The 27,369-nt window shown below is 39.0% G+C and overlaps 1 protein-coding gene across 6 annotated transcripts in view; it reads right to left on the bottom strand.

Annotated features, from left to right (window-relative positions):
- Positions 1 to 27,369, bottom strand: part of Tbl1xr1 (transducin (beta)-like 1 X-linked receptor 1) — a 153,282-nt gene that overhangs the window by 51,030 nt on the left and 74,883 nt on the right. For 4 of the 6 annotated variants that reach the window (XM_013016227.1, XM_013016228.1, XM_013016224.1 and 1 more), the window contains one exon: positions 6,206 to 6,324. The exons of the other annotated variants lie outside the window; for them this stretch is intronic. The gene's annotated coding sequence lies outside the window, so the exon portion shown is untranslated. The remainder of the gene's footprint in view (positions 1 to 6,205; positions 6,325 to 27,369) is intronic. 6 annotated transcript variants of the gene reach the window in all.

Here is a 27,369-nt window from a genome sequence, read left to right on the forward strand (position 1 = left end):
GAGAGAGAGAGAGGGAGAGAGAGAGGGAGGGAGGGAGGGAGGGAGGGAGGGAGAGGGAGAGGGAGGAGGGGGGCAGGGGACAATGCTGGAGGTATCATTCCAGACTTAGTTTTTGGTACTAGGTCAGAAAAGACCTGAAGACCCATCTAACAGACTAAAACACCCATAATTAAATCCATATACCATTCTGGGAAGTTGGCTCAGTGGTAGAGCGCTTGCCTCACATGCATGAGGCCCTGGGTTTGATTCCTCAGCACCACTGAAGCAGAAAAGGCGGGAAGTGGCGCTGTGGCTCAAGTGGCAGAGCGCTAGCCTTAAGCTGAAGAGCTGAGGGACAGCGCCCAGGCCCCAGAGTTCAGCCCCCACAACTGGCTAGGAAAAAAAAATCATATACCTACAGTCATCTTATAACTGACAATAGAGCTAAAAATGCCTGTTGGGAAAAAGACATCTTCTTCAACAAATGGTGTTAGGAAAACTGGACATCTATACACAGAAGACTGAAACTGGATCCCTGTCATTTTGTACTAACAAATTCAATGTAGATGACCCCAGTATAAGAGCCGAACCTTGAAACTACTACAGGAAGGAATAGAAAAAACACTGGTTTATTAGCATAGTGAGCAACTTTCTGAATAAAATTCCAAGGACTCTGCAAATATGAAAGAAAATTGACAAGTGGGATTTCATTAAACTAACAATATTCTGAACAGCAAATAATGTAGTTATAAGCTAAAAAGACAACCTACAGATTTGGAGAAGAACTTTTCCAGCTATACACGTGAAAAGAGCCTAATATCCAGAACATACAAAAAAAAACTCAAGATATTAAACACCCAATAAACCAATCACTTAAATTAATAAAAGTACAAAGGAGCTAAATAGAGGCTCCTGATAAAGACATAAAAATGGCCAATAAACACATCTCTCTCCAGTAAGAATAGCCAATTATCAGCAATATGAGTAACAAATAATTCAGGTGGGGATGTGGGGGGGGGGGCGGCGCTATTTACACTGTTCGTAGGATTGTAAACTAGTGCAACCACTATGGAAAACAATACTTCAAAAAACCTAAACACTGAATTATCCTATGGTAACACTCTTGGGCATTTATCCAAAAGGTTATAAGCCAAGATACAGTAAAAACACTTACAAACCCATGTTCACTGCTACACTATTCACCATAGCCAAGTTACAGAAAGAGCCTGAATCCCCAACAATGGAGGAGTGGATCAAGAAAATGTGGTATGTAATTGGTGGCAATGTAAACGGGTGCAACCACTGTGGAAGGCATTCTGGAGATGCTTCAAAAAGCTAAACATAGAACTATTCTATGGTTCAACAAAACCCTCATGGACATTTATCCCAAAGATTTCAAGTCACTCATGTTCACTGCTGCACTATTCAGCATAAGCTGTCCAGTTATCTACTTCAATGAACAGATAAAGAAAATGTGAGATAGATAGATAGATAGATAGATAGATAGATAGATAGATAGATAGATAGATAGATAGATAGATAGATAGATAGATATAAAAATAAGAGAAAAATAAAGAGTTTTACTCATCTATCAGGTAAAATGATACTATGCCATTTGCAGAGAAATGGATGGACTTGGAAAAAAACTACATTTAGTGAAGCAGTTCAGCTCAGAAAGACAAAAGATGCATGTTTTCTCTCATATGTAGAAGTTATATCTAAATTATAAATTTATCTGCATTAACTAAAGTATGGTATATACAGGGGAGGACATCAATGTGTAATTCCTCTGAACAACGAACTTACAGTTTAATAAACTGAAAACCAGCAAGCTGTAATGCGTTGTTGGGTAGAGATTAACTAAGGTGTGTGTGTTTGGGGTGGGAATGCGGATGAATACAGGAAAAGGATGGATGGCAAAAGTAATAATATTCAATGTACATATATGAAAATGGAACCAAGAAAATTGAGTTGAGTATGGTTGGGGAGACGGGTGAGAACCATGGAAGGAGTGGCATTCATCAAGATGCACTGTGCCCATAAACTGGCAAGCTGAATTAAAAACCCTATGTATAACTACTTAATGATAATAAAATGTTTTAAATAAATAAATAAGATTAAAAGTGATAAAAAATTGAAAACTTACAATATCTTACAGGTTAATCTCATATGTTAGAAATAAATTTTTGTTGGTGGTATGGCTCAGGTAGAGCATCAGCCAGTGAGAAAAAGCTAAGAAAAAGATACTTAGCTTGAAACCCAGGCCAGGGGAGCAGGGGGTTGTAGGAAAATGATCCATTCAAACTTTATTATAATTAAAACCATTAGACCCAATGTTGACTTCTTTTTAATCGTCAGTTGCTATATACCTTAAAAGTCATAGACATAGCCAAGCGCCGGTGGCTCGTGCCTGATTTTAAATCTTAGCTGTGCAGGAGGCTGAGATCAGAGAATCATGGTTCAAAGCCAGCTCAGGCAAAGAAGTCCATGAGACTTATCTCCCATAAACAACAGAAAACCAGAAGTGGTGCTGTGGCAAGTGGTAGAGCGCTTGCCTTGAACTGAAGAGCTGAGGGAGAGCACCAGGCCCAGAGTTGAATTGAAGCCCCATGACCAAAAAAAAAAAGTTATAGACATATAAAAGCAGTTTGTAAAAATGTTTATTTTAGAAACACGGCTTTTCTTTAGTGTGTGGGTATATATGCCCTTTAAAAAGAAAATATTGGGCTAGGAAGTTGGCTCGGTGGTAGAGTACTTGCCTTGCATGCATAAGGCCCTGGGGTTCAATTCCTCAGCACCACATAAGCAGAAAAAGCGGCAAGTGGTGTTGTGGCTCAAGTGGTAGAGCACTACCCCTTGTGCTGAAAAGCTGAGGGACTGCACCCAGGCCCAGAGTTCAGCCCCAGAACCGAGGGGAGGGGGAGGGAGGAGAGAGAGAGAGAGAGAGAGAAGGAGGGACAGAGGGACAGAGAGGGGGGAGGGGGAGAGGGAGAGGGAGAGAAAGAGAGAATCAAAATAAATGACGTTTATAGTCATTGAAAATGATATTGACATGGAGCTAAAACCAAAGCAAAAACGTAAATAGAAAAGCTGGAAGTGGAGCTGTGACTCAAATAGTAGAGGCCTAATTTTGAGCCAAAAAGCTCAGGAAGAGTGCCCCAACCCTGAGTTGTTAAGCCCCAGGATTGGCACCAAAAAAAAGAAAAGAAAGGAAGAAAGAAACAGAAGTATAGTCAAGATTGAAGTAGGGAGCACATCTATAATCCCAGCTCCTCAGCAAATTAGCAAGTAGAGAGAGTAAAAAACACAGTGGCCAGGCTAACACAGACATTTGAGAATATAGTTTTCCATTTGTGGTAGTTCTGGAATCTATCCCTCAATATCCAGGAGGGATTGATTCCAGAACTACCATAAATACCAACATCTAGATGCTTAAGTCCTTTATATAAAATGGTATCATAGCATTCATATCTAAGTGAAGCATACCTCCTGTACACTTAAACCATGTTTCAATTACTTGTAATATCTGGGAATGTTACACTAAGTAAGTTGATATATCATACTAAGTAATTTGCTATATCATATTGTTGGGTGAATATCTGAAAATATTCAGCGCAAACATTTCTGAAGAATGTTCTTGGATTTTCCATCCAAGATAGGTTCAATTCAGAGCTGCAGAACTTGTAGATATGGAGGGTAGAGATGTCTAAAAACAATTCTACCTGGGCCTACTCTATGTATGACCTTTCCAACTCCAAAATCAAAATTTCAAGTAACTGTTACACTATTTAGGCAACTCAGCATCACTTGCAACATGTGCTTTAAATTCTTCAATTTTTCTCTTCTCTTCTTGTCTCAGCAGGGTTTCGACTTTAGAGTTAGATTGCAGTGTACTGTCCTTTTTTCAGTCATGTATATTAACTACAACAGCCTCAAGAGTCTCCTAGATCTTTTCCTGATACCCAGGCATAAAATGTAACTCTGGCTGTGCCAATGTGTTTGCAGATACATATTTGTTTGCTTACACTTTTCCTCTAAACCCTTTAGACAGAATCTTTCGTTCTCCATCTGTGGTCTCAAAGTCTCTATGGTATCCTATTTATATACTGATATAATTCTAGCATGTCCAGATAATTTCCACTATGATGTTCAGATTATTATTGAAATGCTTGTTTTCCAAATGTCATTTCTTTTATGATTCCTATCCAAATACCACCACTGAAGACGCTGGATAATTTTCTCCTGTGCTACTAAAGCATTGTATTATTCTCAAAACTAGCAAAAAAGCCAGGCGCTGGTGGCTCACGCCTATAATCCTAGTTACTTTAGGACACTGAGATCTGAGGATTGTGGTTCAAAGCCAGCCCAGGCAGGAAAGTCTGTGGAGCTCTTATCTCCAATAAACCACCAGAAAACTGTAAGTGGCACTATAGCTCAAGTGGTAGAGCGCTAGCCTTGAGCTGAAGAGCTGAAGGACAGTGCTCACGCCCAGGGTTCAAGCCCCACGACCGACCCCTCCCCCCTCCAAAAAAAAACCTAGCAAAAAAAGATTAGCTGGGTGTTGGTGACTCATGCCTATAATCCTAGATACTCAGAAGTCAAAGATTTAGGATGGTGGTTCCAAGGAAGTCTGGCAGGAAAATCCATGAGACTCCTACCTCTAATTAACCACCCCAAAACTGGAAGTGGAGCTGTTGCTCAAAGTAGTAGAGCAGAGCTCTAGCCCTGAGCAGAAAAGCTCAGACAGTGCCCAAGCCCTGGGTTCAAAGCCTCACATTTTGGGGGGGAAGGGGGTGGAAAGGGAGAGATTATTACACAAGAAATTGGAAGTATTGATGTTTTCTTTTAAACATGATGGCTCTTGACAACAAATTTGTCATTTTAACTTTCCTGAGCCTATTTCTTCATTTGTAAAATAGAAATAAATTGTAACCTACATTACTCACGGGCAAGAATGCCTGAAAAAGCAAGGCATTATCTATTAAACATTAACACTTTTAAGTCACCTCTATTATGCATTTTTCCACTGCTAAATTATAAACTAAATTATAAAGAACAGTCTGTTGTGCTTATTCTAAGCACTCCTTTTAATCTCCAGCAGAAGCAGCAGGGTATAAAGTAACCTAACATTCAGTAGCTATTCAAATGTATTTTTAAAAATCTTTGTAAGCTTTAATATGTAGAGCTTGTACTCCAGCATAATAAAAATAATACAAGGTAAATTTATGTATAATTTTGCCATCATCAAAATAAATCAACATACATTTATACCTCTTCTCCTCTTAGATATTAGTCCAAGAAAATTGCACTAATATAGTATTGTTAGATCTGACTAATTAGTTAACTTGTAGATAGATATGACATTTTACACAGGCCGGTCAGTAATAATACTAATAATAATACCAAATTGTTTAAAAAGTTCCAAACACTTCATATAGTTTTAACACAGTGTATTATTAAACAGCTTATGTGACTGTAGTGGCAGGACTCTGTCCAAGAAATTAATCCATCAGACAGAACTTGAGTTACTCTTGAAGTCAAGTATCACTGTAATAATACTGACTATAATTTCTTGTCAAATAAGAAAATAGGCAAGCTAACCAAGACTAATGTTGTATCAAGAGGACAAAGACACAAACCTGAGGCCAATTTAAGCATTAATACAGGAAAAATATTCAACCTTAAATATGTTTAAATTCACAGGACAGGATATTTTTATTGCCAACATTGTTGGCTGATATTTCTTCATATTTTGGTGTTTCACTCACTAACAGTTTTTCTCTCACATCTCATCTGAGATTTCAGCCACACTCGTAATTCATTTTATAAATCTAAATCTAACTTTAACATCTACAACTTAACTCATAAAATTGTAATCTACTGTTGCTTTAGTGCTTAGTTTGCAGAAGTCATTGATAATGAATCATCTCACTAAGAGTTAAACCTTAAAAATGACAATCAAATGCTAAGAAGTAGGAGCACCAAATTTTGTACTTAAAATGTATATAATATGGTTAAGATTTTTTTTTCCCTCTGACAATGTTGAGGCACTAGCCCAGAGCTTTTAGCACTCTGGGAAGCATAACCAATTAGTCTGTATAATAAAACAGATATGGGTTTAAAAAAAAAAAAGGAAATGAGTTAGGCATGATAAACAACAGCAGATGAAGGAATAGCCAATCACTTTGTTTGCTCATATATATAAAACAATTTTTAAAAAGCTCACCCTGTATATGATGTTGCTGAGTTCCGTAAAGACAAACATCAAGCAGCATGACGTAATACAAAGAGTCCTGGACTGAGTCAGGAGACCTCTGTTATAGTCAAAGGTCTCAGTTTCCTCATCTGTAAAATGAGGGTACTGAATTAGAACCACAGTCCTTCCTTTCCATGTTTTCCTTCAGCTGTGTTAGGTACAGTCAACCCTGATCCAAAACTTTAGATGCAAAATTACAGAAGAAAAAATTCATAAATTTTAAGTAACTTTCACAACAGTGTATCATTATAACTGTACAATTTTCTAAATTCATTGCTGTTGCTAATCTCTTCCTGTATTAATTTACAAATTAAGCTTTATCATAGGTATGATGTATGTATAAGTTAGAAACAGTAACATTCTAGTGGCCTATACTACCCAGGTTCCAGGCACTCACTGGGGGATCTTGGAATTTACCCTGATGGATAAAGCTACTGTGTAGCTTTAACATATGACTCTCTATAGGTTAACTCAAGAAGAAGTAATCAAATATAGGATTTTTTTTTGGGGGGTAGGGGAATAAAACTTAACTACTAACTGCAGGAAACAGCAGGAAGGAATAAGGATGAAAAAAGATTTCAGATTACAAAAAGGGAATACAATCTTAAACTGCAAAAGGCAATTTTTTATAACTTTACTGCTGAGCTGTAAGAACATACTAGCCTTAATAACATGATCATCTAAACAACATTAACGAAATTGTGACTTGTCTCACTTTCAGTCAAACAAAAATGCCCAAGAAAGCAGATGTCATAATATAGGAACACCTTTAGGCTAATGCTCAAAAGAAATGTATATGTCTTGTAACTGTCTCCAACTGAGCAATTGCACAGTGAAAATGACAAGAAAAATGACTCAAGTAAATTATTTAATCTTAGTAAGCAGTAGGATAATTATACTTGTGATATCCTCTATGTTAATATCTTCATTTTCCTTGCATATGTTTTCTCTGACTAGGTCTCAAGAAAATAAAACCTGGATTCATCTCCTGACAAAAATTCTAGCTGGAAAAAAAAACACAAAACACTTTTCTTTAGAGACATTAAAAAACACCACCAAAACCAAAACCAGAAAAGTGTCTTTGTACATAAACTTTCTACATTGAAAGAAATCAATCATCTATCTGTAAGAAATAAGAGGATCATTCTCTTAAAAAAAAAAACCCAAAACTGCAACTGCCTAACTTGATTTGTTCTAATTACTTACATAGGGCCTACCAAATTTAACTAGTTTTAAGTTCAAGGCAAGTTAATACTCTACTTCATACTTACGTATACTTATGTTCTTACCTCATAGACTTAAACCTCCAGTAGCATGAAAAATAATAATCATAACTTTACCATTAAAAAAAACCTATCAAAAGGATAAATGGGACTGCATTAAACTACAGAGCTTCTGCATGGTGAATTACATAGCTAGCAAGATATATCAAAACCTACAGACTGGGAAAAGATCTTCACTAGCCATACAATAGATAAGGGCCCCATACTGAAAATATACCTACAACTCAAGAAATTAAATTTCTCCAAAACAAATACCCAAAGAAACCACCACCCCATTAAAAAGTGGGCTAAACGCCAGGATCTGGTGGCTCATGCATATAATCCTAACTACTCAGGAGGCTGAGATCTGAAGATCGCAGTTCAAAGCTAGCCCAGGCAGGAAAGTCCATGAGACTCCAATTAACTACCAGAAAACCAAAAGTAGCACTGTGGCTCAACTGGTAGAATGTTAGCCTTGAGCTGAAAAGCTGAGGAATAGCAGGCCCAGAGTTCAAACCCCACAACAAACCTAAATAAATAAATAAATGTGGGCTAAAGGCTTTAAGAGAGATCTCTCTGATGATGAAATAAAAATGGTTAAGACACATGAAGAATCATTCAACATCTCTGGCTATAAAAGAAATGCAAATCAAAACAACATTGAGATTCCATCTTACAATGGCCATAATCAAGAAATCTAGCTGCAAGCAGGTTGCTCACACCTGTAAATCCTAGCTACTCGGGAGGCTGAGATCTTAGGATCACGGTTCAAAGCCAGCCTGGGCAGGAAAGTCCATGAGACTCTTATCTCCAATTAACCACCAGAAAACTGGAAGTGGCACTGTGGCTCAAGTGATAAAGAAATCTATTAACAGATGCTGGCGGGGATGTGGCAAAAGGGGAATGATGCTGCACTGTTGGTGAGAGTGCAAACTTGTTTAACCACTCTGGAAAGCAGTGTGGAGGTTTCCCAAAAGACTAAACATAGAGCTCCCCTAGGACCCAGCAATCCCACTTCTGGGCATTTACCCAAATGACCATAAACAAGGCTATAGTAAAGCTACCATCATGACGATGTTCACTGCAGCATTATTTACCATAGCTAGCATATGGAATCAACCCAGATGCCTCTCAGTAGATGAATGGATTGACAAAATGTGGTACTTACACATAATGGAATTCTGTGCTTCCATTAGAAAGAAATAACACAGCTTCCATTTGTAAGGAAATGGAAAGACTTGGTTAAAAAAAAAATGACACACGTGTACACACACACACACACACACACACACACACACACAAAGTAAGCTAGACCCAAAGAAAAGTAGGTTGCATGATTTCCCTTCTAAAAACTAGAATATGTCTAGGATATTAACAAGAGATTCTCAGTAACTCCACTGCTTAGCGCATAAGACCATATATAATGAAGTTTATCAACATAAACTTCAGTATATGGAGACAAGAAATTCTCACTAGACCCTGTATGTAGTTTGTTCTTCTCTATTGTTTTAGGTTTTTTTCGCTTTTCTTAGTTTGTGTACCTTGTGTCTCCCATATAAGATAATTCAGTACGTGGAAGGGAAAGAGAATCACAGAAACGCAAGACATAGGATGAACCAAAGCAACATTAATACTCACTTGACATTATGTTGGATATGAACATTACAACTTCAGGGAGAAGGGAATAGCGAAGGATAATTAGGAGATAATGATTGGGTAACCATGATTTTTTAAAATGTACTCATTTCCTTACTTACGTAACTGTAACGCCCCCCTGACTCATCACCTTTTTAATTAAGATATCAAACATTTTCTCAGAGTATCATAGAAAATATAAAGGAGATAATGAAATATTCAATGGGAAAAGGTTGTTAGCTGTTAATTAACATTAACTGTTGTTAGTGTTAGTTGGGAGTTCACATCTGTAATCCTAGAGACCTGAGGAAGTTAAGAACAGGAAGATTTGGTTTAAAGGCTAGCCCAGGCAAAAAAAGTTTTCTCAAGCCTGATTCTCAATCCATAGCTGGACACAGAGGGACACACCTGTCATCTGAAGTTACATGGAGGTGTAAGATTAGAAGGATTTCAGTGTGAGGCCTGACAGTGCAGAAAAGTCCATGAAAGGAGAGAAGCTAGACATGGTAGCACACACATGCTTGTGATCACTACAATAACTAATTGCAAAAAGTGTGTTTTAATACAAATTACCTAAAAGTGATTTTTACAATAACTTGGGATTTTTAGTCAGCTGAATATTTCTTCTTGCCAATACATATTAATATTCTGAATATTGTGCTAGATACTAAAATACAAAGGCAAAACTACCATACCAATGAAATTTGTTCTTCACTCGTATGGTCACCTATCAACATGCTAAGAAAAAAATATCTGAAACAAAACTGTAATTTATACTAAATATACTTTACTTTTTAATTTTGGTATTATAACTTTCAATCCTAACCAAGCTGATTAAGGAATATTATATTTAGTAGCAAACAACACAAATTTTAGTACTCTATTTTGATAATAAATTTTCAGCAGTTTTTTTCATCTGTCTTCCCTCCCCTATCATCTTTTAATGAGACCTAAGCGTTATGATATTTAATAATAAAAAGTATAGGTAAGACAGTATTCCCTTGAACTGTTACACAAATGTAAAACATTCTGTAAACAGGCTGACTTAAAGACTCTTTGGGACAAAGTATTCTCCTATGATAGGCACTGTCCATGGAGATGAACTGTGAATCCTATAGCAACATTCTGCCTGCTCAGGGCTGCTGCTGTGGAGGGAACCTCTGGTGAAGCCAAGCAGGATGCCAATCACATTGGGAACTTAGGACAATATATTGAACTCAGTGTCATGGGATAGCAGTGAGAATCACTTCAAAGTGAAAACGACACCACACCTCAAGAAACTCAAAGAATCAGACTGTCAAAGACAGAAGGTTCCAAAAAATTCACTCAAATTTCTCTTTGTCAGGAAGAAGCAAAGGAAGTTTATCAGGAATAAATGGGGACATACAATGGTTTAGATACAGTATTTCCTTTTACTTTTCCAAAACTCAATCCTTGTTGTTTTAAATGTAATACACACTATTCATTACTGTTCTCAATGTGCTGATTTTTCATGATCCAACTCGACCCCCTTTATACAACCCTCTCCTTTAAAATTACACATGTGCACAGAGGCCACCTTCTTCATCAGGGCAATGCATTTTCAGAAATGTGGTGATACCGTAAGAGTGACCAATGTAAGTCAGTACAACTGACCCAATGACTGTGCCACTGGCCATTACTGCATCAGTCCTGACTAGGATGACAGTTTTTCAAACTGAATTGTGAGGGAAAGATACTTTCTTAACTTGAAGCTACTTTGGAAATATTTAGGTACAAACTAAAAGAAGGGTTTGCAGTCAAACTGGCAGATGTCAAGAGAATAATGACTACTAAATCCAAGATTCGGGCTGGAAAGGTGGCTCAGTGGTAGAGCGCTTGCCTTGCATGCCTGAGGCCTTGGGTTTGATTCCTCAGCACCACATAAGCAAAAAGAAAAAAGCTGGAAGTGGCACTGTGGCTCAAGTGGTAGAGAGCTAGCCTTGAGCTGAAGAGCTGAGGGACAGCGCTCAGGCCCAAAGTTCAGGCCCCATAACCCAACCCTCCCCAAAAAAAAATAATAATAATAAATCCAAGATTCAGTGAAGCCATCTAAAGAGAAATTACTTTAAGAATACAGACAACAACACACACACACATACACACACACACACACAAGTCCTCATTAGAAGTTAATAAAGTTATTCATGCAGAAATAGACCCAACAGAACACTGCTCCTTTTGATTTTATTTGTACTTTTTGGCCTGGGACATGGGTAATAAATGGACACTGTCTGTTCCAGTCCCATTAAAATAAACATTTGTTTAAAAAAAAGGCACTGGTACAAAGATTAGTACAGAGGATTTGCTATTTAAACAACTACTCGATAGATACTGTGAAGCAAGGTTACCTCTCCTTGGGGGAACAAAGGGAGGCAGTGAGGACCAAACTCTGGGTCCCCTTCACCAGGCTAGAAAAGTATTCTACCACTGAACTACACACCCAACACTCAAAAATCTTTTACGCCATAAGCATACATCATCTGTCCTATTTTCTACTCATTTCTAAGTCAGTATACAGTTTTTTCAGATTTAGATATAGATAGTATAGAATTCAGATTCAGTATAGATAGTATAGAATTCTTAAAACACTATGAAAAGCTAGAGATGAGCATCAAACAGATGCACATTTGCTCTAAGAAAGTTATACCTGAAATGGTGATATTTTAATGTTATTAATTACTACAATCCATTTTGAGATGAAAAATATAAAAAGAAATCCAAATTACAAAACAATAGTTTTGTAAAAGTACAAGTTACAAAACCATTAAGTCAAACAAATTAAAATTAAATTCATATTTTATAAAATATTTTCTACGTATTTCCCAAAATAATTCAGCAACTGCATAGTTTTTTAAGTACTTCTTTTGCCAAAAGAAACTAAGGTGATTAAATTAGTGGTTTAAAAAAAATCGAGGGGTGGGGGTGCAGGGGGAGGAAAGGGATGGGAAGGGGAAACAAAGGAGAAGGCTACAATGCTTGATAAGAAATGCACTCATTATCTTGCCCATGTAATTGTAACCCTTCAGTACAGTATTTTCACAATTTAAAAAAAAAAACCCTAGCTGGGTACCAGTGGCTCACATTTATACCTCAGGAGGTTGAAATCTTAGAATCGAGGTTCAAATCCAGCCACTCATATCTAATTAAATATTAAAAAGCCAGAAATGGAGCTGTGGCTCCAAGTAGTAGAGTGCTAGCCTTGATTTAAAAAAAAACAAACAAACTCAGAGACAGTGTCTATACCCTAAGACCAACAGGTACATGTGTGCACACACAGGAATACATACCTTACTTTGCATAATTTCCACCTTCATATCACTTTATTTTCCTTTACTAAAGCGCATTTTAAACTGACAAATTTTAAAATCCTATAAACACTGGAATGACGTTACTAAAAGTAAATTAACAAGGGTAAAGCTGAGTATCATATCAATGTTTTTTATAGTATTATACTGGTCTCTCACAACTTTATGGAAACATAATTCTAAACAATAATCATCAGTATAAAAATCAACAACTCATTAACATATTGTTACCCTAGTTCTACAATGCTATTTTTTCAAGGTCACGTCACTCCAACTCAGCTGACAGTTTTAGGATATAAATCCACACGTCTTTCCATATGTCTTTCTTGAAATATAAAACCTACTTTAAACAGTGCTAACCACCCTGCATAAATGTTAGTCAGTTCAGAAAGGCTAAAAAAATCAAATCATTTTCTCTAATAGCACTCTCAATACCAGGGATATACATACTATTAATCATGCTGGAATCTGAGCAGTCTACTTCTATCTGCCTACTCCAAATACATCAATTATGATTTTAGTCTTGCTATTATTACTCTGACATACAGCAATTCCACTTGCTTATTTGCCAAAGACATATTCAAACATCCCCCAGCTGGCCTGAAACAGTAGAAATTTTTGCATATATATATATATATACACACACACACACACCTATATATTTAATTTATAAATAAAACACACTGAGAAATTAACAATGGCTAACATCAAAATACAGCCACAAGTGTATCTAAATACAAGTTATATGAGATGTCTCTATTTCAAAATGCGTTACTATGAATGCTTTCCACATTTTTATTTAAAGGAAACACAAGAGCACATCTGAATTGTCAAAATCACTACTCTGTGAGACTTACTAAGTAAAATAATGGTTTGAGTGCAAGCACTATGATACAGTATATTTTGATAATTGTCTATCGGTAACACAGGTGGAGTTGGAAGCATCACTCAAGCAATAAGATTGCCTGCCAATGAGAGAAATGAGCAGACCAGAAGGTGGAGTCAGTCTTGAGACTAAAAGAAAGAAAAGGGAAAGGGCTGGAAACTAAAGGAGAAATAACTCAGGTAGCTAACAGTGAAGTGACCAATGAGTGGTCAACTATACAAGAAAGATACTCTGAACAAAGAGATTATTCATATCCTGAGAACAGAATTGGACAGCTCCAAGATTCCATCACACTCCTAAAAATAGCACACAATTTAAAAGCTGTGTTTTTTTTATTTCTGTATAAGCCATTTAATATTTCCTTCCATGAGGCTATGGTTGATATAGCTAACAACCCTTGAAAAGTAGAACCATGGATAAAGAGTAACTGCGTGAACTAATCACTATATGCTTACAATGTATTCTCACTATTTTTATTTATATTTCTATACCTTTCTGTAAACATCCTAAGCTGTTCAGAATCCAGGGAATAGGCAGGAAAAATGTCACTGATAAATTACTTCAAACTATTTCCAAATAAAAACAAACACTAGGGCTGGGAAGGTGGCTCAGTGGTAGAGCGCTTGCCTTGCACGCCTGAAGCCCTGGGTTCGATTTCTCAGCACCACATAAGCAAAAAGGAAAAAAGCCGGAAGTGGCGCTGTGGCTCAAGTGGTAGAGTGCTAGCCTTGAGCTGAAGAGCTGAGGGACAGCACCCAGGCCCAGAGTTCAGGTCCCACAACCAGGCCCCCCCCCAAAAAAACCCACTAATTTTGATGATCAATAGACTAGCCTTATATTTAATTAAGTTTATAAAATTTTTCAAATTCTTATACAAAAATAAGAAACAGTTGCCTAAACTTAAAAACATTAAGTGGTACCACATAGCTACTACAACTTAAAAATTTCCTTGTAGTGTGAGTATGTGTGCTTGCACCGAGGCTTGAACTCTTGTCTCATTTGGCTAGCACTTGAGCTACACATCTATTTCCAATTTATCACTGAAGATAAGAGTTTCTCAGACTTTTCTGGCTGCTGGCATTGAACTGTAACCCTAAGATCTCTATCTCCCGAGCACCCTAGGCTTACAGGTCTGAGGCAGCAGTTCCCAGGTGCTTGCAATTTTATCAGCAAAAGAAGTTGCAACCATCAGTACACTTTCCCTATAAATACTTCAAACTTGTCCCATCAATAAGTACTTAACAGCTAGATATTTTCTTTTTCCTTCTTTGGCTTTCTGAGAGCTAGGTAGCTTAGGCTCTTCTTGAATTCACCATGTGGTCCCAGACTGGTCTTGAATTCATTATTCTGCCTCTGCTACCCAAATTCTGGGAACAGAGAAATTGTTGCCACACCAGTTCAATGGTTATTGTTTTTAGAGGAAAAAAAATCAAAATAGAATATTATAACATTCAGTTTTAACAAACCTGTATGCCTAAGTAACCCCAATTCCTATTAAGAGTACAGAATATTAACATGAGTCTAGAAAGCTGTGCTTTCTTTCAAACACTTGTTTTTTCATATAAATAGTCTGTCTTCTCTCACCCCCACACAAAAGAGGTTTGCTATTTTAATTACATCACACATATGGGATTATACATCATGTCCTGTTTTGTGTAAGACTATATTCAACACAGTTTTGAGATTAATTGTAGTTGCTGTGTTAAGTGTGCTTTCCTTTCTATTGCTGTTTCCTGTTTCATAAATTCAGCAGTTTGTTTATTCATTCCTATTGGAAGTTAGAGGTGAGCAGAATGTGGTACACTTCACTGCTGTGGCTTTCTTCCTGGGATCTGAAGTCATTGTGGAAAGTCTAAATCACTCTCTGATTCCTCTGCAAACAAAACCCTGCTCTTTGTGCATACGACTGGTTAGCACTTAGGATGCTGAAGCAGGATCACAATTTCAAGGACAGACTACATGGTGAGTAAGAGCAACACAATTACATAGCAAAATGCTGCTTCCAAAACAAAGGATTACACTCTACCACTTGAGCCCCAGCTCCATTCCTGCTTTTTGGTAGTTAACTGGTCCTAAGAGTCTAATGGATGCTCGTGTCCAGGCTGGCTTCGAACTGTGATCTTTACTTAGATCTCAAACTCTAGAGTAGCTAGGATTACAAGCATATATAAGCCGCCAGAATCTGGCTGTTGCTCTACTAAAATACTGCACTATTTTTAAGAATACCCTTCCTAAAACATCATAAGTGACCTGCCTTTTGGTATTTTTTTTCACCTGCAATGTCTTTCAGTTCTTTTCAATCAGAAGAGTTAAACTAAGCCAAAGTATAAAATATATGGGAGCTGAGCCAGGCTACAGGTGGCTACTCAGCAGGCTGAGATCTGAGGACTGCAGTTTAAAGCCAGCTCAGCAAAGTCCCCATGAGACCCTCCTCTACAATTAACCACTCCAAAACCAAAAGTGGCGCTGTGGCTCCAGTGGGAAGCACTAGCCACGAGCACAAAAGGGGCTCAGGGACAATGCCCAGGTCCTGAGTTCCAGTCCCACAACTGACCAAAACAAAACAAACCAAAAAATAAAAAGTCCACAGGGTGCTGGTGGCTCGCGCCTGTAATCCTAGCTACTCAGAAGGCTGAGATCTGAGGATCGCGGTTCAAAGCCAGCCTGGGCAGGAGAGACCGTGAGACTCCTATCTCCAATAAATCATCAGAAAACCGGAAGTGGTGCTGTAGCTCAAGTGGTAGAGCACTCGCCTTGAGCTGAAGAGCTGAGAGACAGCGCCCAGGCCCAGAGTTCAAGCCCCATGACCGACCAAAAATTAAAAAAAAAAAAAGTCCCACACATATGGGAGCTGAAAAGTGCAAGAAAATATGCAGACTAGAAAAGCTCCACTTGGAGAGCCTGCAGTTCTATATAATCACCAAACAAAGTCTCAAATTTATCTCGAGGTATGGGGAGAAGCACTAAAGCTAACCACAGTTCAGAGGCCATGTGAAGTCCGGAGAGGCAGACTTGAGAAACTGGTCCAGTGCAGCACAAGAAAGGTGCTGAAAACCCAACATTAGTTCACTGCAGCAGAGAAGACATCTGAGCCTAAACTTTAACATTGTTCAGAGTGAATTCAATCAAGAATCTCTCAACATACAAAGAATCTGACTATACAAAGACTTAACTCCCAATGGGAATGAATAAACAAACTGCTGTTTTTGTGCAACAGGATGCAGCAATAGAAAACACACTTAACACTGAAACAACAATCTCAAAATCTTGTGTTGAATGTAGTCTTATACATACAACTGGCATACAACCTGACCAATTCTAAAAGAAAAAGACAACAGGCCAATCCTGAGATTGATGAATTATTAAACAGAGAGGTATTTAAAATAACATAATAGAGGGGCTAGAAGGTGGCTCAGTGGAAGAGTGCTTGCCTTGCATGCATGAGGCCCTGGGTTCAATTCCTCAGCACCACATAAGCAGAAAAGCTGAAAGTGGCGCTGTGGCTCAAGTGGAGTGCTAGCCTGGCGCTGAAGATGAGGGACAGTGCAAAGGCCTAGAGTTCTGGCTCCATGACCAGAAAAAAAAAAAAAAAAAAAGATATAATAGAGATGAAGAAACTATAAAATGAAAAAAAGAGACTAATGGAAACTGAACTGAAAATAATATAGGAAAAAATTTAAAGCATAATGAATAAGCTAACACACACTGAACCCTCTCAATACTTAACACATGTTTTTAATAGCTATTCCCACTATTCTTTTCCAGATTACTACTGAAGCAAAATCGAGAACAACTGATCTTTGTGAGAATCTAGACTCTCACCTAGTTCCAACATGCCCACTGTTCCTGGCTCCTTCATCTTATAACAGAGTACAGACATTCTCATGAGACAGAATACATCTGTGGAGAAGATATAGCTGAACAATAATGTTTTTCTCCTTATAAAAAAGAAAAAAACTTTACAGAGCTACAGAGACATTTAAATGAGATGTCAAGTAACACAACATGCACTACTTGTCGCTTTTTGTCTTTTATTTGCTCTTATACTTGTCAAAATGCATTTAAATCAAATAATTTGATGTTATTTTTCCTATATATTTGTATTAAATTTTAATCATATGAAATTCTATTCAATTCATAACCCCTTATGCTCTAAGTCACTTTATTAAAATAATCAGGTTGAAATGAACTCAAAATGATCTCTATAAACAGTTAACAGAAAATTAATAGCTAACATATACAGTGAAATACAAAATTTAGGTGTTTTTTTTTCAAGAACCTCAACACAAAAGGGTAAATCACAAAAAAAGAAAAAACAGGTTACCCATCAACCTATAATCAAATGACCTTAGGTTAAAAAAAAAAAATCAAAAAGCCAGGAGCCAGTGGCTCACACTTGTAATCCTAGCTACTCAGGAGGCTGAGATTTGAGGACTGGAGTTCAAAGCCAGCCCAGGCAGGAAAGTCCAGGAGAACCTTATCTACAATTAACTACCAGAAAACTGGAAGTGGTACTGTGGGTAGCACTAGCACCCTACCACTTAAGCTAAAGAGCTCAAGGACAGCGCCCAGGTCCCAAGCTCAAGACTCACGACCAACAACAACAACAACAAAAATATCTTTAAAATATTTTTTGAAATATTTTTAAAAATATAACTGATGCTGGGTGCCAGTGTGGCTCACGCCTGTAATTCTAGCTACTTAGGAGACTGAGGATTGCAGTTCAAAGCCAGCCAGGCCCAGATTTCAAGCCCCATGACCAAGCACTAACACACACACACACACACACGTACATATATATAGTTAACTAGATAAGAAAGGAGGTGCCAGACTAAGCAAAGAAACAAGACCAGTAGAGAGCTAGAAATTCCTAATTTTATTATGTTATTTTTGCTTTCAAACAAAACAATTTAAAACATACACCATCACCCACTAAGGGAAAAATAAATAGATACAAAGAAAGGAAAGAAGGAAAAAAGAAATTATAGGCCTGGGGTGCATGCCTGCTGTCCTGACTACTTGCAAGGTAGAAAACAGAGAATTACAGTTTGAGGCCAGTTCAGTGAAAAAGTTTAGTCAGACTCATTCCTCCCTACCATATAAGCAGAAAAGCTGGAAGTGACGCTGTGGCTCAAGTGGTAGAGCACTTGCCTTGAGCTGAAGAGCTGAGGGACAGCGCCCAGGCCCAGAGTTCAAGGCCCACAACCGAGGGGGGATGGGGGGGAAACAAGCTGGATATATTGAAGCATGCCTCTGGCCCAATTTACTCAGGAGACAGATGACAAAGTCCAAGTCTACCAAGGCAAAAAGCAGGTGATCCTATCTGAAAACAAAAGGATTGGGTCATGGCTTCCGTGGTGAAGTGCTTGTTAGTGCTTCCCAGTAATTACGAAAAAGGAGGGAAGGCAGGGATGAAAAAGAAGAGGAAAAGAAATGGTTCCACAGTCCAATTTTGTCTTCCAATTCTGGGAGAGCTGACCAGTGTTAGCGAGTTCAGCATGCAAACGAAAGTTTGAGTAAAGCAGAGAAAGTCAGATAAGGTGATGTTAATGAAATGAACCCTAAGATATGTATTCGAATGTTTTTTATTTGCTTTCAAGCGATTGTTTATGACACATTCATAAGATCATTTCTTTTTTACTTTGTAAGTCCCTCTCCCATTGTATAACAACTGCTTTCACTGTATTTCATGTCGGTATAATTTGTGGAGGGGAAGGGGAAAAACAATTCGTTTAAATAGGGATACAGGTGGACCCATAGCAAAAATGCGATGTACAAGTTGTTATGTCCAAAACGAACTTTACAACTTTGGTTTGTGAGTGGTGGGGAGTATGGGAGAGGGGAGGACTGTGGGGGAGGAAAGGAGGAGGATGGGAAAAGATGGGAATGGGAAACAAAGAGGACGTTACAATACTTTATAAAAAATGTACTCATTATCTTGCACATGTAATTGTAACCCCTCTGTACATTGTTTTCAAAAAATGAACAAATAAATAAATAAATTTAAAAACAACAAAAAAAGAAAGGGTTCCAAAAACATTTTCCAAATGGCGTCAATACACCTCTGAAGTAAACTCCTGACAAGAACTGAACCCCAACTGCACATAACAATAGCCTACTCTTTTAAGACACCCAATATGGGCTTCTTTTCTCACATCACTTCCTCACTCCTGTCACATCAGAAATTTCTGGAGTTGTCTTTCAAAGTAAAGGGTTACAATCAAGGAGCCAATTCTGCAGGAACAAAACGTAATAATAATTCTAAGTCAAATTAATTTTTAGCAGTTGTGGGATAAGCTGGGCATAGTGATTTACATCTGTAATCTGAGCTACTAGACAAAACTGTAGTAATTTGAGACCAGCTGTGGGGGGAGTGAGGGAAGAAGGTAACCAAATCTCATCTCAATCAATAAAAGTTGGGCACAGTGGTATATACCATACCTGTCATTCTAGCTAGCAGGAAGCATAACTAGGAAAATCGAGGTCAAGAACACAGGGGCAAAAACTCCAAAGACTATTAGAAAAACCCCTAAAGCAAAAGGACTGAAGAACATAGCTCAAGTGACAAAGCACCTGCCTAAAAAAGTCTAAGGCCTAGTAATGAAACACCAATATTGCTCACCCTCCCCACCCCATCCAGCTACAACAAAGTGGTGGGATGGCTACAGAATCAGAACAAGAAAAAGCAGAAGAGCCAAAGGGATCAATGTTACAAGCTGACAGATTGTGCTGTGAAAAGAATCTCTCATTAGGATAGTTCAAACAATAAAGACACCCATAAACTGGGCACTGGTAGCTCATGCCTGTAATCCCAGCTAATCAGGAGGCTGAGATCTGAGGATCATAGTTCAAAGCCAGCCCAGGCAGGGAAGTCCATGAAACTCTTAACCTCCAATAAAACCACCAGAAAACTGGAAGTGGAGCTCTGTCTCAAGTGGTAGAGCGCTAGCCTTGGGCTGAAGAACCCAGGGACAACGCCCAGACCCAGAATTCAAGCCCCATGACTGACTAAAACACACACACACACACACACACACACACACACACACACACACACGCTCTTGGTGTGCCACTTCATTGTAGTTCTTACTTACATGGTTACCTAGGCTTTAGGACTCTAAAGCGCGCGCAAACAGGTGCACACACACAGAGTCCTAAAGCCTAGGTAACCGTGTAAGTAAGAACTACAATGAAGTGGCACACCAAGAGTGTTTCAAGGTAATCTCCAAAATGTTACCCTTACACATATCCTTTGCTTTTATCTTTTAAAAACTAAGAAATAATCAGTTTTCTAAACAAAGGGGAAGAAGAAAATAAGATTTTAAAAAAATCTAGTTGAAGTAGAACATATAAAATTAGAAAAACAAAATTAAATTAAAATTTCCTATCTTTGATAGGCACCAGGGTTCATGTTTTTATCCTAGCTACTCAGGAAGTTGAGATTTTAAAGATTGAATTTTAGGCTAGGAAGTTGGCTTAGTGGTAGAGTGCTTGCCTCACAAGCATGAGGCCCTGGGTTCGATTCCTCAACACCACATAAGCAGAAAAAGCCGGAAGTGGTGCTGTGGCTCAGTGGTAGAGCACTAGCCTTGAGCTAAAGAGCTGAGGGACAGCGCCCAGAGTTCAGGCCCCACAACTGACCAAAAAAAAAAAAAAAAAACCTGAATTTTGAGGGCAGTCCATTCAAGACCCCATCTTAACATAAAAGGCCAGACATTGTAGCATGTATCTGTAATTCCAACTACTACAGGAAGCATAAATAGGATTATCAGTGTCTAGACTAGCGCTGACAAAAAGACCCCCAAGAAAAGATAGAGGGGCTTGGCACTGGTGGCTCATGCCTATACCCCTAGCTACTCAAGAGGCTGAGATCTGAGGATCACAGTTCAAAGCCAGACAAGAGAAGACAACACCCAGGCCCTAAGTACAAGCCCAATGACAAAAATAAATAAAATCTAAATTTACATGTGAAATACCACACACACACACACACACACACACACACACACACACACACAGCCTCCCATACCAGAAGCAATGCACACCACTAGCCCAAAATTCCAGTGCTAAACATTCTTTTCACTAAAGGAAGGAAATCAGGACTCTTAGAAACATACCTGACTGAGACTTGAGAAAAGACTAACAAGGTTAGCAACCTCTTGCTCTAAGAGACAGCAAGGACATTATTAAAAATCACCAGAGCAAGAAGTTTCTGTTAGTAAAAATACTACAGAGAAAAATAAGTTTGATATGATAAAGATACTGTTATTTGTGCATCCTGGTGTGGTAATAATAGATCTACCTGAGAATCACCAGTGATCATCATAACAGCACAAAACAGGACAGCAAAATTATGCATGTCTTCATGACACCACCTAAGAAAGAAATATTTTCTAATCTCTCAAAATAATGGGAGGAAAAACCTGACTTTGATTAATAAGCTGTTAGATCTAAGTACTAATATACAGAAAACACAAGAAAAAGAGGAATGTTTCAGTACAGAAGGAAAGTACCAAAATAAAGAATTTGGAAAACTTTATAGGACAAATAAAAATTAGGTACAAGTATAAACTGTACAGTAGTAACCAAACATAGTGTATGTATATGTAAAACAAATGTCTGTAAACAGTTTAGGAAAACAAATTAAATGAATAATCAGTTGGTGATAAATTAACACCTCACACCCATGAGGATGGCTTCCACCAGTTAGACAACAAATAAAAGTGTTGTCATGTTTTATGTAACCACAGTTGGTGGTTATATAAAATGGCATAGCTGCTACAGAAAACAGAATTCAAGTTCCTCAGAAGAGTACAACTAAAACTGCCAAATGATCCAGCAATCACATCAAATAGAATTTTTAAATAACTGAACTCAGGATCTCATATCTGGCCCTCATATTCAAATCTGCACTGTTCAAGAGACAAATGGTATGAGCTATCCAAAAGTCCACCAGCAAATGAATGGATGGAAAATGTCGTGTGTATATGCAGGATTTAAAAAGAAATCATATAGCCCTGGGCTCATGTCTGTAATCCTAGCTATTCAGGAGAATGAGATAGAGGATGGCAGTCTGAAGCTGGGCCAGGCAAGAAAATCTTGAGACTTTTACCTTCAATTAATAACCGGAGAGCTATGCCAAGTGGCACAAAAACTCAGGAACAGAGGCCAGGTTCTGAGTTCAAGTTCCAGAACCAGAGGGTGCCTGGGAACCCAGGCACATGCACACACCTGCACACGCACACACAAGAAAATGTAGAGATTAATCTGACAAGAAGTATTAAGGAGATGAATAAGGTAAAAAGAGATCATTTGCAATGAAGAAAAAACAACTGAGGCCAGGCACCAGTGGATCACGCCTGTAATCTTAGCTACTCAGGAGGCTGAGATCTGAAGATCATGGTTCAAAGCCAGCCCAGAAGGAAAGTTCGTGAGACTCTTATCTCCAATAAACCTAGAAAACTGGAAGTGGTGCTGTGGCTCAAGCAGTAAAGCGCTCACCTTGAGCTGAAGACTGCAAGGACAGCGCCCAGGCCCAGAGTTCAAAGCCCCACGACCAAAACACACACACACACACACACACACACACACACACACACACACACAATCTCCCCACCAATTATTCTACAATACTATGAAATATATGAAATCTATGTAATCACCTAATCTCAATTAAAAAAAAAGTGACAGAAGGGATGGGTTAGGAGTGATGTTGTAAGACACATGGTTATCATATACTGTTTTGTAGAACTGGAACTTCAGGTCATAGGGTATAACGCTGAAATTGAGTACATTAGAAAGAAGATACATTACATCATGTTGCTTATATGAAGTATCTAAACTCATAGAAACAGAAAGTAAAAATATTTGCCAAGAGCTAGAAAAAGTCAGACAATTTTTAATGGCTTTACAAAATGAAAAAAATTCTAGATGGAAAAATTCTAGTGGGCAGGGATGAAAGTGGGAAACTGGGGGACAGAAAAGGAAGGCGTGACCTTGTCTAAAAAGATAAAAGCACTCATTCCCTGACTTATGAAATGGTACTCCTTAATAGTAACACTTAAATAATAACAATAAAATTGTTTTTAAAAATTCCAGAAGATGGCGACGGAACAGCAGGGAAACACCACAGCTCTCTCCAACCAAATAGAGTTGGAGTTCCAATGCTGTTTCCCCAAAAGACTGACAACAGCAAAAGGGCAAACACCCAGAGAAATACAGGAAATGAATAAAGAGAAGGTAAAAACTTCAGAACCTACATAAAGATGGAAAAGCGCAAAGACCCTTCGGCTCATCTGATGCTGGGGGTGCAACTCCGTGCCAAGCAGCCAAAGCGGCCAGGTTGCTGGGGACCCCAAAGCTGCAGCAGTCCTTAGGACACCAGCACAGAAAATGCCAACGGCGCCAAACCCGGACAGCATAAACAGAGGGAGAGACCATAAAACCCAGACCCACAGCCCACAAACACCACCACCACCCGGCCCAGCCCACAATAATCTCAATGGAATGCGGAACACAGTGACGACCAGCAACCTCCAATGCACAGAAACAGTGATCTGACACAGCACTGCTGGACAGCCCCAACCAGTTCCAGGACAAGTGAGTACCTCACAGGTGACACCCCCTCCACCACCACGGGAGACCAGTGCTGGTGGTGACCCCCAGAGCTTGACCCGAACTCCTAGCCCACCACCTGGGCAACTGGTCCCACTGAAGCTGGGTAGCTGTGGCAAGCGCCCCAGCAAAGAGTGGACCACACCCGGCCTGTCGGGCTTGACAAGAGCGCCCGGGAAGGGAGCTCGGATGTGGTCAGTCCTGTGGGCCTCAGCAGCTGGCAGCTTGAAGGAGCCCAACCAGTATATTCCTGGCTGGGGATTGGGTAGCTCAAGCCACCAGCATCTGGTGGAATACATCCAGCCCACCTGGGTTTGCAAAGAGTGACCCTGGGAAGGATTGTGGTCCTTGGCTGAAGTTGGGAACTGCCTTTGGGCTCCAGTAGGAGGCTTAACAAGTCCCACCTGGGTGTCCCAGGTGGGAGCCTGAGCTGCCTAAACCACCTGTCCCTGATTCAAGTCAGGAACTGAGCACATGCCTCAGCAGAGAGTGGAGTGTGTCTGCCTACCAGAATCTAACAAGAGTGAGCCCTACCAGGATCAGACTAGCAGCTGGATGTCAGTCCCTCCCCCAACAGAACTGAGAGTGGGCAAAGACTCTTTCAGCCAGCCCAGGGCTGAGAGCAGGCTTAAACAATTGACCCAGGAAACACCCCAGAACCAAGCAAAGGCCTATTGACCAAAACAGAGTTTGGGATTTGTCTCCAATAATCCCTGAATCTTCATGCGAAAATCACAGTGAAAAATTACAAGATTCATCAACAGCCAAGACATCAAACAACCCCCAAAGGCCAGTAGCGGCGCAGGGAAGAACTCCAGTTAAATCGAAAAAGAATGGAAGACAAACACTACATCCAAGAGGTGATAGAAGCAATAACTAAAAAGTTAAAGCAAGAAATGGATCCAAAATTTAAAGAACCAGAAATTATCTCAAAAGAGATCCAGAATTTCAAACAAGAGATGCACTCAAAAATTGATGCAGTACACACCAATTTAAAAGAGGAAATTAATACGTTGAGAACTGACATAGAAATCATAAATGGTTCGATTACCTCTGTGAAAACCACAATGGAAGCCATAGTCAATAGAGTGAATTAAATGGAAAATAGGTATGTAAGACAAAATGCAAGAACTGGAAAAGTCAGATATAGAAGAACCACTTAAAAGGAAGTCCAAGAACAGGTAGATAGAGCCAAGAAATTTAAGCTTCATATAATAGGGATCTATGAAGGTTAGGAATACCATAACAGAAGGATGCAACACTTACTTAATAAGATTATCACCGAAAATTTCCCCAATCTTAAAAGAGAAAATCTTATCTACATTAACAGAAGCATACACAACACCTAATAAGCAGGATCCCATGAGGAACACTTCCAGGCACATCATAGTAAAAACACTAGATTTGAACAAAGAAACGTTCTTGCACACATCAAAAACAAAGAAGGAGCAATACTACAATGGGAAAAAAATCAGAATCACTGCAGATCTCTCCACATGGACACTGAATGCAAGGTAAGCCTGGGAAAGTACCATCCGAGCCCTAAGAACCAGTAACTGCAACCCAGACTGGTATATTCAGCAAAGCTAGATTCTACAGAGAAACTAAAATTTTTAATAGTAAAGAAAAGCTAAATGAATTCATAAATAATAATCCAGCACTACAAACATTATAAGAGAGGGATTACAATCTGAAGAAAACAAGATAAGGGATCCACATCAGACAGATATCACTAGAAGACCAACTTAGTAAGCACAGGAGGAAAGGAATGAAAAACTTAGCAAAGCAGGAAATGAGAGGAAAACACAATGCACCTCTCTACAATAACCACAAATATTAATGGACTCAATTCACCAATCAAAATAAAAAGAACTTCAGACAGCATCAGAAAACAAGAGCCATCCATTTGTTCTCTTCAAGAGACACATCTCACAGCCAAAGATAAAAACAAACTTCAAGTGAAGAGATGGAGGAAGATCTACCATGAAAATGCTCCCAGCAAGAAGGCAAAAGTTGCCATCCTGATATCTGACAAAATAAATTTTCACCAAAATCAATATAAAAAGACAAAGAACAGGGCTGGGAAGGTGGCTCAGTGGTAGAGCGCTTGCCTTGCCTGCATGAGGCCCTGAATTCGATTCCTCAGCACCACATAAGAAAAAAGAAAAAGCCGGAAGTGGCACTGTGGCTCAAGTGGTAGAGCACTAGCCTTGAGCTGAAAAGCTGAGGGACAGCACCCAGGCCCAGAGTTCAGGCCCCACAACTGGACCCCCAAAAAGACAAAGAACACCACATATTTATACAGGGAACAGTCCAAGAAGAGGATATCACCATTATCAATTTATACTCTCCAAAACATTGGTGTGCCCAAATACATTAAGCAAATATTCTCATACTTACAGGAAAAAATAGAACTAAATACAATAATACTAAGAGACTTTAATACTCCACTCTCACCAAAGGTTTACCAACCAGAGGTTTGGCAAAGAAGCCCCTGAATTAAATGATGCCGTATCTCAATTGAGATATCATAGTTCACACAAAGAATTTAAACAAATGCAAGATTGACATAATCTGTTATATTCTATCTGAACATAGTGGAAACAAGCTAGTTCTCAATAACAAAAGCATACCATAGAAATTACTCAAATTACATGGAAATTGAACAGCACACTTCTGAACAACACCTGGGTGACAGAAGAAATTTTAAAGTTCCTACAATTCAGTGAAAATGAATATACATCACAAAGAAATCTATGGGACATGGCAAAAGCAGTCCTGAGGTGCAAACTTATTGCACACATCAAGAAAATAGAAACAGACCAAGTAAATAATCTCATGATGCAACTAAAACTGCTGGAAAAGCAAGAAAAAATTGAACCCAAAGACAGAGCGAGATAACCAAAGTAAGAGCAGAAATTAATGAGACAGAGACTAAGTATAAATAAAATTAATTTTTTTAAAGGCTGGTTTTGTGAAAATCAAAAAAACTGATGGACCTCTGGCAAAATTATCTAAAAAAGAAAGGACCTGGGCGCCGGTGGCTCGCGCCTGTAATCCTAGCTACTCAGGAGGCTGAGAGCTGAGAATCGCGGTTCAAAGCCAGCCCGGGCAGGAAAGACCTTGAGACTCCTATCTCCAATAAACCACAAGAAAACCGGAAGTGGCGTGGCGCTGTAGCTCAAGTGGTAGAGCGCTCGCCTTGAGCTGAAGAGCTGAAAGACAGCGCCCAGGCCCAGAGTTCAAGCCCCATGATGGATGGATGGATGGAAGGAAGCGCCCAGGCCCAGAGTTCAAGCCCCATGATGGATGGATGGATGGAAGGAAGCGCCCAGGCCCAGAGTTCAAGCCCCATGATGGATGGATGGAAGGAAGGAAGGAAGGAAGGAAGGAAGGAAGGAAGGAAGGAAG

This window comes from Dipodomys ordii, unplaced genomic scaffold (assembly GCF_000151885.1).
Source record: "Dipodomys ordii isolate 6190 unplaced genomic scaffold, Dord_2.0 Scaffold30, whole genome shotgun sequence".
NCBI classification, from domain to species: Eukaryota; Metazoa; Chordata; class Mammalia; order Rodentia; family Heteromyidae; genus Dipodomys; species Dipodomys ordii.